This window comes from Triticum aestivum, chromosome 5D (genome assembly GCF_018294505.1).
Source record: "Triticum aestivum cultivar Chinese Spring chromosome 5D, IWGSC CS RefSeq v2.1, whole genome shotgun sequence".
Classification (NCBI taxonomy): domain Eukaryota; kingdom Viridiplantae; phylum Streptophyta; class Magnoliopsida; order Poales; family Poaceae; genus Triticum; species Triticum aestivum.
In genome coordinates, this window is record NC_057808.1 from 471,668,538 (window position 1) to 471,680,760 (window position 12,223).

Consider the following 12,223-nt stretch of genomic DNA (forward strand, 5'->3'; position numbering starts at 1 on the left):
TCCAATGACCATGAGGATACTGTGCTTGTCTTGGAATGGGAAGATATTTCTCTTGATGCGGTTACCGTGAAAGATCAATCAAGCGCAAACTATTGCAATCACATTGAGGAGTGTTTCAAGAATCATCTTGGGCGGAAAACGGGACGTACCTTCAAATTTCTCACATACCGATGAGGCATAATTCAAGAGATTTGTCGCCATTGGGTGGGTTGTTTGGAGCAAGTGAAGCACGCTCCTCCCAGTTGTGTCACCTGATGAGTCCATTTTTTTCATTAATTTGCACCTCTTATTTTGTTCCGCAGCTATAGGATTCTTCGAATTTGCCGTATTTCGTGCATCTCCATTATATGTTTTCACGGGTTGCCATGTGCGGAAGTGTTTTGGTGTATAAGGCCAACTCCAGCGCACGACCCCAAACGGACATCCGTTTGGGGCGGGCAATGGGGTCGTGTCCAGGCCTTTTGTGGGATGCGGTGGCCATGCGCCCAACGCGCAGACGCATCCTTTGGCCCCATCCCGTCAGCCTCATTTTTCAAACGCAAATATTCGAATAAACCATGCCCGTAGTTCATGCCAGCGGTCCTAGTTTATGCCGGCAACACAACACGCCTACACGACCTCGTCGGCAACACAGCTAGCGGCTTGCAACACAGCCAGCCTTCAAAATGAATAGGTTTCTCGCCGGCACAAAACCACGGTCGGCACCCATGCCAGCCTCCAAAAAGAATGGCCACGGCCAAACAGACCACCTAGTTCAGGCTGTAGGCGTCAAACATCTCCTCCTGCCGGGCCTCGAACCAGCTCCTCGTCTTCTCGCTCATCTTGCTCAAGTCCACGCTCATGATCGCTAGCGCCAGCTCCTTTGCTTTGGTTGCGGCATTGGCGGCCTCGATGTTGAGCTGCCTCTGCCTGGCCGAGGCATTGGCGGCCTCGATGTCGAGCTGCCTCTGCCGGGAAGCCTCCTCCATGTCGATCTTCCTCTTCTTGGCTTCCTCCTCCATCTCAAGCTTCTTCTTTTGAAGCTCCAGGTATTGCTTCATTTGCTCCTCCTTGCTTTGTCGCTTTTTCTCGCCCCTCATATCCTTTTGAGACATCATGTCGTGCAAAGTCTCATGCAAGGACATGGATGATGCATCACGCATGTCGTCCATCTTGGAGTTGATCTTGCCTCTCGGCCTCTTCAACGCCTCACCATCTCCACCTCCGGCCAACGCTGCCGTCTTCTTGCTTCCTTTGAAGTTCACGGTATTGATCTTTGAACTTAGGGCAATTGTTGATGAGCGTCTAACAATGCGTAAGAGTGAATGGCTTGTCATTGTTCCGGGCCTTGAATGCTTCCAAAGATTGAAATGCCTACACGATCAACAACAATTGAACATGCAAACATATAGAAGGCCGAAGTCATGGCCATAGCAACGAAAGATAAGAGAGCATACCATGTCTCCAATGCCGAGACCACTCACGGAACGTGCTTCAACGCTCTCAAGTGCGGCACAATACTTGTTGCATTCTTGTTGGATGAACAACCACCTCTTTTTGAGTCGAGGTGATGCCACGGTCGCTCATAAATTGGTAGGGCGCAAACAACTTTCTTTCATGGAATGTTTTGTGAACTCTTGTCCAAAAAACAAGTCCCTTTTGTTGCGCACCGGTCCTCGGATCTTGGATAACCTCCATCCAACTTTGGCAAATCAACTTGTCCTCCTCTTTGTGAGTATGATCCTGTACGAATTCTCTTCTTCCTCTTTTGTGCTTTCGCTCTTTGGGTGAGCTCGTCGATGAACAATGGCTCGCCCCCACTATCGATGCCTTCCTCTTCTTCATCACCATCACCTTCACAATAGATGTCATCATCTTCATGCCACGAGTCACCATGGTTGTGTTGGGAACGTAGCAATAATTCAAAATTTTCTACGCATCACCAAGATCAATCTATGGAGTCATCTAGCAACGAGAGAGAGGAGTGCATCTACATACCCTTGTAGATGGCGAGCGGAAGCGTTCAAGAGAACGGGGTTGATGGAGTCGTACTCGTCGTGATCCAAATCACCGATGATCCTAGTGCCGAACGGACGGCACCTCCACGTTCAACACACGTACGGAGCAGCGACGTCTCCTCCTTCTTGATCCAGCAAGGGGGGAGGAGAGGTTGATGGAGATCCAGCAGCACGACGGCGTGGTGGTGGAAGTAGCGGGATTCCAACAGGGCTTCGCCAAGCGCTTCGGGAGGAGGGGGATGTGTCACGGGAGGGAGAGGGAGGCGCCAGGGCTTGGGCTGCTGCTCCCATGCGCCTCCCCACTATATATAGGGGTGGAGGGGGCTGGTTTCTTGCCCTCCAAGTCCATTGGGGCGTTGGCAAAGGTGGGGGAAAGAAATCTCATCATTTCCCTTCCCCACCGATTGTTATCCCGCTTTTTTTAGGGATCTTGATCTTATCCCTTCGGGATATGATCTTATTCCTTCTAAGGTGGGATCTTGGTGCGCCTTGACCAGGGGTGTGGGGCCTTGCCCCCACTATCCACGTTCATGTGGGTCCCCCCATGCAGGTGGGCCCCACTTCAGAACCTTCTAGAACCTTCCCGGTACAATACCGAAAAATCCCGAACATTTTCCGGTGGCCAAAATAGGACTTCCCATATATAAATCTTTACCTCCGGACCATTCCGGAACTCCTCGTGACGTCCGGGATCTCATCCGGGACTCCGAACAACTTTCGGTTAACCGCATACTAATATCTCTACAACTCTAGCGTCACCGAACCTTAAGTGTGTAGACCCTACGGGTTCGGGAGACATGCAGACATGACCGAGACAACTCTCCGGTCAATAACCAACAGCGGGATCTGGATACCCATGTTGGCTCCCACATGTTCCACGATGATCTCATCGGATGAACCACGATGTCGAGGATTAATCAATCCCGTATACAATTCCCTTTGTCAATCGGTACGTTACTTGCCCGAGATTCGATCGTCGGTATCCCAATACCTTGTTCAATCTCGTTACCGGCAAGTCACTTTACTCGTACCGTAACGCATGATCCCGTGGCTAACTCCTTAGTCACATTGAGCTCATTATGATGATGCATTACCGAGTGGGCCCAGAGATACCTCTCCGTCATACGGAGTGACAAATCCCAGTCTCGATTCGTGCCAACCCAACAGACACTTTCGGAGATACCTGTAGTGCACCTTTATAGCCACCCAGTTACGTTGTGACGTTTGGTACACCCAAAGCATTCCTACGGTATCCGGGAGTTGCACAATCTCATGGTCTAAGGAAATGATACTTGACATTAGAAAAGCTCTAGCAAACGAACTACACGATCTTGTGCTATGCTTAGGATTGGGTCTTGTCCATCACATCATTCTCCTAATGATGTGATCCCGTTATCAATGACATCCAATGTCCATGGTCAGGAAACCATAACCATCTATTGATCAACGAGCTAGTCAACTAGAGGCTTACTAGGGACATGTTGTGGTCTATGTATTCCACACATGTATTACGGTTTCCAGTTAATACAATTATAGCATGAACAACAGACAATTATCATGAACAAGGAAATACAATAATAACCATTTTATTATTGCCTCTAGGGCATATTTCCAACAGTCTCCCACTTGCACTAGAGTCAATAATCTAGTTCACATCACCATGTGATTAACACTCAAAGTTCACATCGCCATGTGACTAATACCCAAGAGTTTACTAGAGTCAATAATCTAGTTCACATCACCATGTGATTAACACTCAATGAGTTCTAGGGTTTGATCATGTTATGCTTACGAGAGAGGTTTTAGTCAACGGGTCTGCAACATTCAGATCCGTGTGTGCTTTACAAATCTCTATGTCATCTTGTAGATGCAGCTACCACGCGCTACTTGGAGCTATTCCAAATAACTGCTCTACTATACGAATCCGGTTCACTACTCAGAGTCATCCGGATTAGTGTCAAAGTTTGCATCGACGTAACCCTTTACGACGAACCCCCTTTCCACCTCCATAATCGAGAAAATTCCTTAGTCCACTAGATACTAAGGATAAGTTCGACCGCTGTCATGTGATCCCTTCCTGGATCACTATTGTACCCCTTGACTAACTCATGGCAAGGCACACTTCAGGTGCGGTACACAGCATAGCATATTGTAGAGCCTACGTCTAAAGCATAGGGGACGACCTTCGTCCTTTCTCTTTCTTCTGCCGTGGTCAGGTCTTGAGTCTTACTCAATACTCACACCTTGTAACACAGCCAAGAACTCCTTCTTTGCTGATATATTTTGAACTCCTTCAAAATCTTGTCACGATATGTATTCATTTGAAAGTACTATTAAGCGTTTTTTATCTATCCTTATAGATCTTGATGCTCAATGTTCAAGTAGCTTAATCCAGGTTTTCCATTAAAAACACTTTTCAAATAACCCTGGATGCTTTCCAGAAATTCTACATCATTTCTGATCAACAATATGTTAACAACATATACTCATCAAAAATTCTATAGTGCTCCCACTCACTTCTTTGGAAATACAAGTTTCTCATAAACTTTGTATAAACCCAAAATCTTTGATCATCTCATCAAAGCGTACATTCCAACTCCGAGATGCTTACTCCAGTCCTTAGAAGGATTGCTGGAGCTTTGCATACTTGTTAGCATATTTCAGGATTGATAAAACCTTCTGGTTGTATCACATACAACCTTTCCTCAAGAAAATCGTCGAGGAAACAATGTTTTGACATCCTATCTGCAAGATTTCATAAATAATGCAGTAACTGCTAATATAATTCTAACAGACTCTTAGCATCGCTACGAGTGAGAAAGTCTCATCGCAGTCAACTCCTTGAACTTGCCGGAAAACATCTTAACGACAAGTCGAGCTTTCTTAATGGTGACACTTACCATCATTGTCTGTCTTCCCTTTAAAATCCATCTGTACCCAACAGCCTTACGACCATCAAGTAGTTCTTTCAAGTCTATACTTTGTTTTCATACATGGATCCTCTCTCGGATTTTATGGCCTCGAGCCATTCGTCGGAATCCGGGCCCACCATCGCTTCTCCATAGCTCGTAGGTTCATTGTTGTCTAGCAACATGACTTCCAAGATAGGATTACGTACCACTCTGAAGTAGTACGCATCCTTGTCGTCCTACGAGGTTTGGTAGTGACTTGATCCGAAGTTTCATGATCACTATCATAAGCTTCCACTTCAATTGGTGTAGGTGCCACAGGAACAACTTCCTGTGCCCTGCTACACACTAGTTGAAGTCATGGTTCAATAACCTCATCAAGTCTCCACCATCCTCCCACTCAATTCTTTCGAGAGAAACTTTTCCTCGAGAAAGGACCCGTTTCTAGAAACAATCACTTTTGCTTCCAGATCTGAAATAGGAGGTATACCCAACTGTTTTGGGTATTCTATGAAGATGCATTTATCCGCTTTGGGTTCGAGCTTATCAGCCTGAAACTTTTTCACATAAGCGTCGCAGCCCCAAACTTTTAAGAAACGACAGCTTAGGTTTCTCTAAACCATAGTTCATACGGTGTCGTCTCAACGGAATTGCGTGGTGCCCTATTTAAAGTGAATGCGGTTGTCTCTAATGCCTAACCCATAAACGATAGTTGTAATTCGATAAGAGACATCATGGTATGCACCATATCCAATAGGGTGCAGTTATGATGTTCGGACACACCATCACAATATGGTGTTCCAGGCGGTATTAGTCGTGAAACAATTTCCACAATTTCTTAATTGTGTGCCAAACTCGTAACTCAGATATTCATCTCTATGATCATATCACAGACATTTTATCCTCTTGTCACGACGATCTTCAACTTCACTCTGAAATTACTTGAACCTTTCAATAATTCAGACTTGTGTTTCATCAAGTAAATATTCTCAGCATCTACTCAAATCATCTGTGAAGTAAGAACATAACGATATCCACTGCGTGCGTCAGCACTCATTGGACTGCACACATCAAATGTATTACTTCCAACAAGTTGCTCTCTTGTTCCATCTTACTGAAAACGAGGCCTTTCAGTCATCTTGCCCATGTGGTATGATTTGCATGTCTCAAGTGATTCAAAATCAAGTGAGTCCAAATGATCCATCTGTATGGACTTTCTTCATGCATATATACTAATAGACATGGTTCGCATGTCTCAATCTTTTCAAAAACGAGTGAGTCCAAAGATCCATCAACATGGAGCTTCTTCATGCGTTTTATACCAATATGACTCAAGTGGCAGTGCCACAAGTATGTGGTACTATCATTACTATCTTATATCTTTTGGCATGAACATGTGTATCACTACGATCGAGATTCAATAAACCATTCATTTTAGGTGCAAGACCATTGAAGGTATTATTCAAATAGACAGAGTAACCATTATTCTCCTTTAATGAATAACCGTATTGCGATAAACATAATCCAATCATGTCTATGCTCAACGCAAACACCAAATAATAATTATTCAGGTTTAACCCCAATCTCGATGGTAGAGGGAGCATGCGATGCTTGATCACATCAACCTTGGAAACACTTCCAACACATATCGTCATCTCACCTTTAGCTAGTCTCCGTTTATTCCGCAGCTTTTATTTCGAGTTACTAACACTTAGCAACCGAACCGGTATCTAATACCCTGGTGCTACTAGGAGTACTAGTAAAGTACACATTAATATAATGTATATCCAATATACTTCTGTCGACCTTGCCAGCCTTCTCATCTACGAAGTATCTAGGGTAGTTCTGCTTCAGTGACCGTTCCCCTCATTTCAGAAGCACTTAGTCTCGGGTTTGGGTTCAACCTTGGGTTTCTTCACTAGAGCAGCAACTGATTTGCCGTTTCATGAAGTATCCCTTCTTGCCCTTGCCTTCTAGAAACTAGTGGTTTTACTAACCATCAACAATTGATGCTCCTTCTTGATTTCTACTTTCGCGGTGTCAAACATCGCGAGTTGCTCAAGGATCATCATGTCTATCCCTGATATGTTATAGTTCATCACGAAGCTCTAATAGCTTGGTGGCAGTGACTATGGAGAACCATCACTATCTCATCTGGAAGATTAACTCCCACTCGATTCAAGTGATTGTAGTACTCAGACAATCTGAGCACATGCTCAACGATTGAGCTTTTCTCCCTTAGTTTGCAGGCTTAAGAAACTTGTCAGAGGTCTCATACCTCTTGACGTGGGCATTAGTCTGAAATCCCAATTTCAGTCTTTGGAACATCTCATATGTTCTGCGACGTTTCAAAACCGTCTTTGGTGCCACAATTTTAAACCGTTAGCATCACACACTGAACTATCACGTAGTCATCAAAACGTGTATGTCAGATGTTTCGTAACATCTACAGACGACGCTCGAGGTTCAGCACACCGAGCGGTGCATTAAGGACATAAGCCTTCTGTGCAGCAATGAGGACAATCCTCAGTTTACGGACCCAGTCCGCATAATTGCTACTATCAACTTTCAACTAAATTTTCTCTAGGAACATATCTTAGTAGAACTAAAGCGTAAGCTACGACATTATTTGCAAAGACCTTTTGACTATGTTCATGATAATTAAGTTCATCTGATTATTTAATGAACTCCCACTTAGATAGACATCCCTCTAGTCATCTAAGTGATACATGATCCGAATCGACTAGGCCGTGTCCGATCATCACGTGAGACGGACTAGTCATCATCGGTGAACATCTCCATGTTGATCGTATCTACTATACGACTCATGTTCGACCTTTCGGTCTCTTGTGTTCCGAGGCCATGTCTGTACATGCTAGGCTCGTCAAGTCAACCTAAGTGTTTTGCTTGTGTTCCGAGGCCATGTCTGTACATGCTAGGCTCGTCAACACCCGTTGTATGCGAACGTTAGAATCTATCACACCCGATCATCACGTGGTGCTTCGAAACAACGAACCTTCGCAACGGTGCACAGTTAGGGGGAACACATCTCTTGAAATTTTAGTGAGGGATCATCTTATTTATGCTACCGTCGTTCCAAGCAAATAAGATGTAAACATGACAACATCACATGCAAATCATAAAGTGACATGATATGGCCAATATCATCTTGCGCCTTTTGATCTCCATCTTCGAGGCGCGGCATGATCACCTTCGTCACCGGCATGACACCATGATCTCCATCATCGTGTCTTCATGAAGTTGTCTCGCCAACTATTACTTCTACTACTATGGCTAACGGTTAGCAATAAAGTAAAGTAATTACATGGCGTTTTTCATTGACACGCAGGTCATACAATAAATTAAGACAACTCCAATGGCTCCTGCCGGTTGTCATACTCATCGACATGCAAGTCATGATTCCTATTACAAGAACATGATCAATCTCATACATCACATATATCATTCATCACATCCTTTTGGCCATATCACATCACATAGCATACCCTGCAAAAACAAGTTAGACGTCCTCTAATTGTTGTTGCATGTTTTACGTGGCTGCTATGGGTTTCTAGCAAGAACGTTTCTTACCTACGCAAAAGCCACAACGGTGATATGCCAATTGCTATTTACCCTTCATAAGGACCCTTTTCATCGAATCCGATCCGACTAAAGTGGGAGAGACAGACACCCGCTAGCCACCTTATGCATCAAGTGCATGTCAGTCGGTGGAACCTGTCTCACGTAAGAGTACGTGTAAGGTCGGTCCGGGCCGCTTCATCCCACAATGCCGCCGAATCAAGATAAGACTAGTAACGGTAAGCAAATTGAACAAATCATCGCCCACAACTACTTTGTGTTCTACTCGTGCATAGAATCTACGCATAGACCTGGCTCATGATGCCACTGTTGGGGAACGTAGCAGAAATTCAAAATTTTCTACGCATCACCAAGATCAATCTATGGAGTCATCTAGCAACGAGAGAGAGGAGTGCATCTACATACCCTTGTAGATCGCGAGCGGAAGCGTTCAAGAGAACGGGGTTGATGGAGTCGTACTCGTCGTGATCCAAATCACCGATGATCCTAGCGCCGAACGGACGGCACCTCCGCGTTCAACACACGTACGGAGCAGCGACGTCTCCTCCTTCTTGATCCAGCAAGGGGGAGGAGAGGTTGATGGAGATCCAGCAGCACGACGGCGTGGTGGTGGAAGTAGCGGGATTCCAACAGGGCTTCGCCAAGCGCTGCGGGAGGAGGGAGATGTGTCACGGGAGGGAGAGGGAGGCGCCAGGGCTTGGGGTGCTGCTCCCATGCGCCTCCCCACTATATATAGGGGTGGAGGGGGCTGGTTTCTTGCCCTCCAAGTCCATTGGGGCGTTGGCAAAGGTGGGGGAAAGAAATCCCATCATTTCCCTTCCCCACCGATTGTTATCCCCCTTTTTTAGGGATCTTGATCTTATCCCTTCGGGATATGATCTTATTCCTTCTAAGGTGGGATCTTGGTGCGCCTTGACCAGGGGTGTGGGGCCTTGCCCCCACTACCCACGTTCATGTGGGTCCCCCATGCAGGTGGGCCCCACTTCGGAACCTTCTAGAACCTTCCCGGTACAATACCGAAAAATCCCGAACATTTTCCGGTGGCCAAAATAGGACTTCCCATATATAAATCTTTACCTCCGGACCATTCCGGAACTCCTCGTGACGTCCGGGATCTCATCCGGGACTCCGAACAACTTTCGGTTAACCGCATACTAATATCTCTACAACTCTAGCGTCACCGAACCTTAAGTGTGTAGACCCTACGGGTTCGGGAGACATGCAGACATGACCGAGACGACTCTCCGGTCAATAACCAACAGCGGGATCTGGATACCCATGTTGGCTCCCACATGTTCCACGATGATCTCATCGGATGAACCACGATGTCGAGGATTCAATCAATCCCGTATACAATTCCCTTTGTCAATCGGTACGTTACTTGCCCGAGATTCGATCGTCGGTATCCCAATACCTTGTTCAATCTCGTTACCGGCAAGTCACTTTACTCGTACCGTAACGCATGATCCCGTGGCTAACTCCTTAGTCACATTGAGCTCATTATGATGATGCATTACCGAGTGGGCCCAGAGATACCTCTCCGTCATACGGAGTGACAAATCCCAGTCTCGATTCGTGCCAACCCAACAGACACTTTCGGAGATACCTGTAGTGCACCTTTATAGCCACCCAGTTACGTTGTGACGTTTGGTACACCCAAAGCATTCCTACGGTATCCGGGAGTTGCACAATCTCATGGTCTAAGGAAATGATACTTGACATTAGAAAAGCTCTAGCAAACGAACTACACGATCTTGTGCTATGCTTAGGATTGGGTCTTGTCCATCACATCATTCTCCTAATGATGTGATCCCGTTATCAATGACATCCAATGTCCATGGTCAGGAAACCATAACCATCTATTGATCAACGAGCTAGTCAACTAGAGGCTTACTAGGGACATGTTGTGGTCTATGTATCCACACATGTATTACGGTTTCCAGTTAATACAATTATAGCATGAACAACAGACAATTATCATGAACAAGGAAATACAATAATAACCATTTTATTATTGCCTCTAGGGCATATTTCCAACAGTCTCCCACTTGCACTAGAGTCAATAATCTAGTTCACATCACCATGTGATTAACACTCAAAGTTCACATCGCCATGTGACTAATACCCAAGAGTTTACTAGAGTCAATAATATAGTTCACATCAACGGGTCTGCAACATTCAGATCCGTGTGTGCTTTACAAATCTCTATGTCATCTTGTAGATGCAGCTACCACGCGCTACTTGGAGCTATTCCAAATAACTGCTCTACTATACGAATCCGGTTCACTACTCAGAGTCATCCGGATTAGTGTCAAAGTTTGCATCGACGTAACCCTTTACGACGAACCCCCTTTCCACCTCCATAATCGAGAAAGTTCCTTAGTCCACTAGATACTAAGGATAAGTTCGACCGCTGTCATGTGATCCCTTCGTGGATCACTATTGTACCCTTTGACTAACTCATGGCAAGGCACACTTCAGGGCATATTTCCAACAGGTTGTAGTCAGCATGGTCGTGGGCCTCAATGTCTTCATCGGCAATGTACTGGCCGCGGCCATCATGACTCTGGGTCTCATCGGGATCGTAGGCAACGCCATGCCCACCCTCGTAGATGACATTCTCCATGAACTGGTTGTAGAAGGGGCCGTCGACCGTTGGCGTTGGTGTTGGCATTTCCTCGAACAGGACGCGGGGCGACGGCATGGTGGTCGTAGACGGCGACCGTGCTTGCTTTCTTTGCATCTCGACGGACGGCCGGCCGCCGCTGCTGGACCCCAGCATGACGTTGAGGTCGATGATGGCCGAGGGGCGCAGGGTGGACGGCACGATCACGCCAACGTCTGTCGACCCCGAGAAACGGGTCTGGCCTTCATACCTTGGCATGGTCCGCGACGTCGGCGAGGGGCACTGCGAAGGCCTGGCAACCGACGAGCCTGTGCTTGTCGGGCCAACGGGCGCTGCCGAGAAACTCGCCGGACGGTAAATCCCAAGCATGAGGAGGGCGCAGTTTGTTGACGATGTCCTCCTTCTCGTCGACGTCGGCCTTACGCCGTGCGGCCTCCAACGCAGCGCGCTCGGCGGCGAACTTGGCCGCGTTGTTCTTGCCCTTGGCGGCCGCCCTCCGGTTCCTCCTCTTGGCCAATTCCGCGTCCAGCTTTGTGAGCTCCGCCGGCGCGAGTTCCGATCGCGGCTTCTTCGGACCCTTGACCGCCTTCTTCTTCTTCACCTTTCCGGGCGGGTCGACGGCCTGGCCGCCGAAATTCGGCGGGGCATGGACCATGGGCAGGAGGGTGGTGGGAGGGACGTGGGAGGGTTTTGGGGTAATGGCGCGAAATGGGGCGCCAGGATGGTGCTTTGTGCCACCGACGGGCGGGCCAGGGAGGACAAGCGCGCGCCTCAAAAGCGGCCCAAACTTGGGTCGGGGATGGGCCGAAAGCAGACATAAAATGGACAAAAGTCCGTTTGCGCCCGCGAGCTAGGCCGTCTGGTATGTCCGTTTTGTCCCAAACGGACGCACCCGGACAGGATGGGGTCGCGCGCTGGAGTTGCCCTAAGGAAAGAACACCAAGTTATGGTGATAAAATCATGTGAATTAATGTGATAGGATAGTACCATTACGGTGTTAAACACTTGGGAGAATAAAACTCTCATGCCAAAGCATCTAGAGCGCAAGAAGGCACAAGGTATGAGCGCAGGTTGTTCACACGCCGCCACCT

The 12,223-nt window shown here is 47.0% G+C and overlaps 1 pseudogene; it reads right to left on the minus strand.

The window, feature by feature from the left end:
• Positions 1-749: 749 nt before the first annotated feature.
• On the minus strand, positions 750-11,787 carry LOC123120941 (uncharacterized; annotated as a pseudogene).
• Positions 11,788-12,223: the final 436 nt, after the last annotated feature.